The sequence below is a fragment of the Schistocerca piceifrons genome, chromosome 8, assembly GCF_021461385.2.
Source record: "Schistocerca piceifrons isolate TAMUIC-IGC-003096 chromosome 8, iqSchPice1.1, whole genome shotgun sequence".
Classification (NCBI taxonomy): domain Eukaryota; kingdom Metazoa; phylum Arthropoda; class Insecta; order Orthoptera; family Acrididae; genus Schistocerca; species Schistocerca piceifrons.
The window spans coordinates 189,984,062-189,992,597 of record NC_060145.1 but is presented as its reverse complement, the minus strand read 5'-3'; positions in this window follow the sequence as shown (position 1 = coordinate 189,992,597).

Genomic DNA, 8,536 nt, shown 5'->3' with positions numbered 1-8,536 from the left:
ACATGTCTCTGTATTTGAATGCGCATTCCTATACCAGGTTTTTTGGCGCTTTAGTGTATTTCACACGTGTAGCAATTAAAATTCATGGTGGAAGGGTATCAATGACACGATTCGCTGAGGGACTATCGTGAGTGAAAGAGAAGGAGAACTACATAATCTGCTGAATGGAATGGACAGTCTAATGAGTACAGAATATGGACTGAGAGTAAACGGAAGAAAGGCGAAAGTAATGAGAAGTAGCAGAAATGAGAACAGCAAGCAACTTAACTTAAGGATGTACATGAAATTAAGGAATTTTAGTATCTAGGCAGCAAAACAACTAATGACGACGGAGAAAGGAGGACACCAAGACCAGACTACCACTGGCAAAAGGGCATTCCTGGTCAAGATAAGTTTACTAGTATCAAACATGGGCCTTAATTTGAGGAAGAAATTTCTGAGAATATACGTTTGGTGAAACATGGACATGGAATCGAAGCATTTAAGACGTGGTGCTACAGACGAATGTTGAAAATTAGGTGAATTGGTAAGAAATGAGGAGGTTCTGCGCAGAATCGGAGAGGAAAGGAAGATGTGGAAAACATTGTCAAGGAGAAGAGACAGGATGATAGGACTTCTCTTAAGACATCAGGGACTGACTTCCATGATACTAAAAAGAGCTGTAGAGGGCAAAAACTGTAGAAGGAAGACAGAGATTGGAATACATCCAGCAGATAGTTGAGGACGTAGTTTGCAAGTGCTACTCTGGGATGAAGAGTTCGGCACAGGAGAGAAATTCGTGGCGGGCTACATCATACCAGTCAGAAGACGGATTACTCAACAACAAAAAAAGTCAATATGTGGTGGAGATCAACCTGGCTAGAGATGATTCGTTTCTGTAAAGTACCTTGCACTCGTGACATCGACAGATTGAAAAGCAGAACCCCACATTTCCTCGCAGAAAAAGTGTCCATTACGACTGATGTTGTAACTCCACACCATGCCGTGAGTATCTCGTCGTGCTTCGTACTTCGTGGTCATTTTCTTCACAGGACCTATACCCGATCGAATACCCTTTCTTATGGCGATTGACCCGGAAAGCTGCAGTAGCGAGATCTTCATTCCGATAGTAAAGATTCACTGACGGTGCCTTTCCAGATAAAGACAACATGCTGTCATTTCTGCCGCTTGTAATTCCCTCTCTCACTAAAGTTAATTTTATACTCGATTCTCATGCGGCGTCCTTGACGCTTTGCTGTCCAGCGCCAATTGTTGGCCAATTTCGGCACTCGTTTTTGGTTTCAATAAAATTCCATGTCATTTCGGGAACGTGAGGCAACTTTTACCTCTACCTGCATTACTCCGTGAATCAGTTTATCTTCAAATGTTAAAGGACTATCGGATCACCCTGTACATCGATACTGCCATTCTCCAATGGATGGTTGTCTTCTGTGGCCACATGGGCGCAAATCCTATAATTTACACTAAATGTGAGGAAGTCCCAAGTAAAATTAGGCAACCACAACAAATTAACTAGTTCTGAATTCAGTGAAAAGATTACTAACCCACCAGAAATTGATTAGTTCTGAATTAGGTCAACAGTTACCTCCCATTCTTCTCGACGAAGGACTGCCGTATCAAAAAATAGTGTACCACTTCGGCGTAGTTTTAGATGAGAACCTCGACTCGATAAAAGACTTCAGCTTCTCAAACTGCTCTTCATAAATCTCGGAACTGCGAAAGGCAGACATGCGCAGCTGGTCGTTCTACCGAGCGTTCACTGTTGCTACGTAATACAACAGAGTACAAGTAGCGAAAATTTCAGTTTATTTGTCCATGGTACTGCTTCATACGCTCCACTTGAAAGGTTGCGGCCGGTGTCCTGACAGATTACGTGACTACCATAGAAAATTTCTGCTTCATCGGACCCTCGGTACCAAAGCACAGCAGTACCTTGCATAAGAGCTCTAGCACCTGTGAGTCCACCATCATCGCAACACAAGGTTTAATGTCCCATCTGTGACCACCCATAAAACAAAAATATTTGTAGGCCCCTTCTTTGTTGCAGCTGTCCAACTATGGAACAAACTACCCTGCACGGTACATATTGCACTATTATACCGCGTGTGACAGGTGTTAGTGTAGATATTTCTATTGGTGACTGACATAGGATGCTTAACCACATTACTAGTATTTACTACTTCTACAGACTAATCATTCTAGTTATTAGATGTCGTCTGTTTTTAGGTTTCTTAGTACCTCTTAGTACATGTGCTAAGAGCACGTCATTAATGCTTATTTTTCCCTGGGCAGCAGGTCAGAAGTTGAAGTGTGGCCACATGGACGCTAAACGGTAGTCTATACTGATAGCCGTGGATCATTTAATGGTACGGTGGCGGCCATGCACAAAGCATCAGGTCGTAAAGTTTCTGACCTGTCTGTGGGAAGACTGTTCGACACCGATAAAAAACAAATAACACAGTGAAGGGGATACATATTAAGATACCACATACAAAAATATCTGCTGTTTTACGCATTATACCTTGTATTTAAACAAAGCCTGAAGTACTTCTGCAACCAAATAGCTTTTCCTTAAAAATTAACATACATATGGTAAATCCCCTATGTCAAATGGTAAAGTAATCCTCAACCTCTTATTCCTGTTGTTCTGCATTCTCTTTCCGTTTGTCAATGAGTGACACTACTTTCTTTTCCCCTCTCTTCATTACATGCATTCCATTACATTTCTACTTCTCTACCTGTCCATATTTTTTTCTAATATCTATCGTGGCCAGTGTCCTCACTTTAAATATACAGGTACTTTCTTCTAGGTGCCTTCCTTAAACCAGTTTTCATGAGGTAGTATAAACTTTGTCTTTTTTCTGCTGTAGGTACTACTGCTCCTGACTCACGTGGATAGCTCAGAGCCAGTCTGTCTCTAGCGGCCTCCCAGAGTGGATGTGCTATCCTTCCGCCAGCAGAGCGTGTGATCTCGTGTTTGTTTATATTGCGACGTAGCCAGCGCGTTGGCTTCATTCACTGAAATCACATCAAATAAGTTCAGGAAATGGAAATAACGTTTCAACTTTTGCCCGGAGTATGCACGACCCAAAGCTTTACATGTGGAACGTTCCCTCCCTCAGGAGGCAAAGATCTCGCTAGCGGAACCTCTGGGTGTTCACCTCTCGATTCTCATCAACACCGTCTACGTTAAAACGCGACCGAACAGGCACTCCGCATCCGTCACGCTCACGGTAACGTCGGGTGGTCAAAGTGGATAAGGTGTTCGAGCTATTGGCGTGTTCGAACTGCATTCGAGGTAACTGCAGAGGACGTCATAGCGGCTTTCCGACCATACGGCGCTGTTCATGTTCATAAGACAGGACACTAGGCCCACTTGCACACATACCCTGTCCTTAACTGGGTGCATCAGATCACAGTTGATCTGCATAATCATGTTCAGTCTTGTCTGACAATCAGCGGAGGTCGGGCCGTAATCATGGACGACAGAAAGCCGCATACTTGTTTTACGTGTGCAGAGAGGGACACATCGGATCTGAATGCCTGCATCGAAGGATAATGCAGAAACCAACTGGAGACGTAGTACTTCCCTCGTTGCATGCAGTACTTCCGATCTCATACGTGATGGCGCTTAAGTCGTCACCAGCGCCCGGTGGCTTTCGGAATCGAGTGAACTCATGGACAGTGTTTCACTCCTTCCTGAAGCGGTTGTGGACGAGGTGACTGATGATGTAACTTGCATGATGTCCTCAGTTCTTGTGGTTGTTCCGGCTGCGCCCATGGCTGAGGATGGCGTCGAACGTGACTCCTTGGTCGACTCTATAGTTGTCCCGACGGCGGTCTTCCCGCCTGACCGGTGCGACTCCCTTCCGTCTTTGGACGCGATGGGACAATTACGTAAACAACACTCCCCTGCAAGGTGCAAAAGGAGGCTCCACACAAAGGCGGAAAGTGACTCTTCGCCTTGTCCACGCGTACCATGTAACGACACTGAATTTCAAGAGCGTTCGCGCGCCGGTCAAGACACATCGTCTGAAAGAAGATATGGGCTTCGGAACTGGGCATCGCATTGTTACAGGATGTGCTTTTAGCAGTGCTGCCCCGGATAGCATTTAGGACTGTTATGCCCCTCATAGCGATCACATTGGCCGTGGGGTGGCGGTCTATGTTGGTGAAGGCATCCTGATTGATGAAATCGTGTATCTCCCGCCTGCCAGGTGTATGGCTTTTAAGATTCACTCGACGCGTGTCATTAATGTCTAAGCACTTTGTGGTACTGTAAGTCGGCGTGAACGATGCGGAGGATATTGCCCCACTGTTCTTAGGTCTATAAGAACATCTTGTGTTTGGAGGGTACTTTAACTGCATACTCGACCGGAAAGATCAATACCTGAATTTTACACCGTGCCAGGAGCGGCGTCTCCTTATCCGTGACCTAACCCTACGGGATACCTGGGAGGTACTGCACGCCGACGACCCGGGATTCACGTTTCACTCGACCCATTCGACTGGTCGGTTAAACCGACCTTAAGCTGGTTAATGTGGTGCTGGCCTGCAGTGTGGTCAGACCGCGCATTTACATTGCTCCTTCCGCCCCCCCTCCCCACCCCCCAAGAGGTTTGGAGAAGTCGAGCACCATGAAACTTAAGTGTCTCCGATGCTACGCATCCGCCTTGGGCTGGTGCTTGAATTATGCCAAACCGATGCTCCGGCGCACATTCATCACTTACAGCAGGCACAGGCACTCTAACGACTTTTACTTCAACGCCCTCCGTGATCTCCATGGCCAGCAGTATTCCTCGAAGTACACAGCGTGATTAAGGCGAATCTGCTAGCTGTTACTCGCCGGAAACTACAGGGTGCTGTGGTGCATGGCCGCAGACCTGTTGTGGTGTGGTGGGAGAAACTCTCCATGCATCATATTGTGCACGAACGCAGACGCCGCAGCCACTACTCAGTCACCGAACTTGTAGATCATCGTGCACAGCGGGTCACCTGCCAAGCGGGCATAGTCGACTGCTTTGTCGAACATTATCCCCGGGTCTGCAGTGCCGATGATTTGGCCGTCCTGGACTGCGATCCTATCGCCTTGGACGTTCCGCGCATCCCCACGCTTGGGGAGGAGGTTACTTTAATGGAACCTTCCACTTCCGAGGAGGTCACTATCGCTACCTTCAGGGATGCGCTGTGCAAGTCACCAGGCATCAAGGGCTGTATTTATCGTACGTCTTGTGATATGACGTATAACGAACTGATCACGACTGCAATTGCGATTCCGCCAGCTTTTTCCGAGGGCATTATTGTTCCTGTTCATAGACCGGCCCTTGGAATTACTAAGGGACACTATCGTCCTGTAGCCTTATTAGATAATGATTACAAGGGTTTTCCGTGGTTACTGGCTGCGCGCTGCAGACCCCTCTTACCACGTGCCCTCTCCACAGCGCAAACTACGCCAGGTGGCACAGTTAACATCCAGACAGCAACTGGAGACTGTCGTGCTGTGATTGTGCTGGCAGAGGCGTCCAGATTCCGTGCGGTGATTGTTGCCGTACATTTTGACAGAGCGGGTGACAGGTTGCACCATGTCCTCCTCCATTCTGTCTTAGAACGAATGGACTTCCCTGCGCGATTCATCATCGTCCTTCGGCGGCTCTTTAGCAGCGCGCATTCTCTGGTCCAGGTCAATGGGCATGTGGCGGGTCCATTACCGATTCAATGGTCGGTCCGACAAGGTTGCCCCATGTCCACGTACCTTAATGCAGCGACGATGGAGCTGCTCATAGGCCAGCTGACGAGGCAGTTGTATGGACTCGCCTTACGCGGTTACTTCTTCCGATGTCGCGCACACGCAGATGACGTCCTGCTTCTGGTTCGTTCTCGGTAGGAGGTCGCACGGATCCTCGATACTATCACGGCTCATGGGAGAGTGGCTGGAAGTGTGCTGAATATGCGCAAATTCGCAGCTCTGTCTATTGGTCCCGGGCTACCTCCGGAAGACCTTGCACCTCTGCTCATATTCAACATCTCCACTATCTTGAGATCACCTTTACGTCGTCAACACGCCGTACAGCGGCGGTCAACTTTCGTCAAGTTTTGAGAATTACCCGTTTGATAATCAGTCGCTGCTCCCTACGGCGCCTCGATCCAATGGAGCGTGTTGCCTACCTGAACGCCTATGTAGCATCCAAAATTGTCCATACTGCGCAGATTCAACCGTTGCCGATTTCGACAGGACGTTGTATTCAAGAAGCATTCAGATATTTTCTGACGGCTGGGTCCATCTTCAAAGTGCGCTGAAACACACACACACGCGCGCCCCGGCAGGAGGGCTTGTCCTTACGAACGTCCGCGATCGTGTGGCAGCTCTTTACACGGCCACGATGCATAGACAATGACGCAGTGTCGAGGCCTCCATTGCGCACCATTTACTTGCCGTCCTCGTTCCAGTATCCCTCTCCCCACCGGGCCCGCATTTGCACACATCTCTGCCTTCATTGTGGAATTCAGTTATTCTCGCGCCGAAGTGCCATGAGCACGTCTGCCGCGGGTGATGTGTTTCTCGTCCCTTTACTGCGTGGTGTCGCCTGTAACATCGTAAAACGCAAGTTCCCGCTGTTGCTGTGGACAGTGATTGGCGCCACATAACTCACAGCCTCTTTCTGACGCATATGACATCGACTTTGTATCATGCTACCTGTGGGAAGTATCCAACTAATCAGCGGCACCATGAAATAGAACTGGCGGACTCTTCGCTCTTCGCTGTCTGTCATAGTATCGATGATGATCATCACTGATCCAACTATGTAGCCGTTGCGGATGTCTGGTTGCTATGCGACAAATGGTCGCATGTTTTTTACATGTGCCCCTGCATGTTACTGACACCGGGTCCTTTCTTTAAGCAACGGTGGAATATTTTCCAGCAGCTAATTCTAGGGCGGTTCTCTGGTTAAAGGGCTGGACTGTGGCATATCTATTTGGAGATGCTCATCACTCGCGCCTTTAATTTTCGCAATACTTGCAGACTGCACATGCGGAGACTGCGCGCAGTTCGGTTATCGGGCTGCCGGCCATTCTTTCTCACCTTGTGGTATTTCCGCGATTCCAGATGTGTGGACTTGTTTTAATTTGTTTTTCCTCTGTTGTGTGTGTACGAAATATGAAATAAAAAAGTAAAATTAATACGAATAATGTGAGGGTGCAGCACGGTGGCGGGAAGGGCGAGGCATCGTGGTCAGGCCTCGGGATTCAACTCCAACCCACCTGTCTCCTCCATCCTCTAGCTGACTGTGGCACTAATTTTAAAAAGGAAAAGAAAAAAAAGGGTTAACACGTCGGTTCAGAAATTCGAGAAAGCGAGCTGCCGCGGACCGAATCTTCCTCCCTGTTAAATGATGAAGGCTTGTTAGCCGGTCAGTTTGAATGTTGTTTTTAAGCGGTTTCCCACACCAATTAGCTAAATACCTGGCTCGTAACCCCATTACGCCTCAGTAAAATGCTACGCAAACATTCGAATAACGTCCTCACACTTGTCTATGAGATTTACTCTAGACGCAGTCAGGTGGGGTTCACAGATTCCGTCACACTAATGGGGATGGCTAAAAATGGAGATAAAGCATTTCTAACATAGACTCCAGTTCTGCGTTTAAAGAAGAAGAAGGAGGAGAAAACAAGATGCTGGTCCAAGGAGTGTTCGCAGTGAGAGAGAAACATGGACATGAAAACCTGTTAAAGAAAATTTTTGCACAGAACCTGATGATTAAATCAACTTTCCCAGAATGGACAATGAAAATTTTAATAACTTGTTTAGCGTTACTTCGCCCTCACACTGAAAAGGAAGACCCAAGTACGTGAAGAGTGACCTTTAACAGACCACAACGTGGGAGCATATACGCTAAACCGTGCGTGGAAGAACCGGAGAATATCTTCCTTTTTATTTATTTTTTGTACTCCCGCTTGTACGTTGTGTATAGACTACTTCTTCCTACGTAATGTATGGCTGGGAGAGACGTGATGCCTCTGCCATTCTGGTAACTGTCAGTGATGTTTTGTTTTTAACCGTGGCAGTACTTTCCTTAGCTGTGGAAGTTCACAGTACTGTAAGATGAATTGTAATAAAGCTCTTACTCACTAAACATTTGCAGTGAAACGTCAAACAACATCCGCCACTTGGAAAATTTCCAGTCAACCAAAATTTCGCTCGAACACGTCAAAGACGCCCTTCGTTTGGCGAACCAGTACCGTTCAATGACGGAAGTTTGAGAAATTGCTTTAACATTGCCTCAATCGACAACAACAATGTTCATCCCTTATAGAGGCGGGAACAGACAAGAAGGAAGAACAAAAAGAAAAAGAAAAAGAAACCACTACTGTTCCTAATACTTATGTACAAGTTATTTCTAAGTGTTGTAGCCCTTACCAAATGTACGACTTCTTATAATGTGTACGTCATAACGAAAATTATACAAAACATACAGAATGCCTAGCAAGATGAAAGAGAGGTTCTGATGGTTTTCATGTGGCAGGATAAATAAATAAA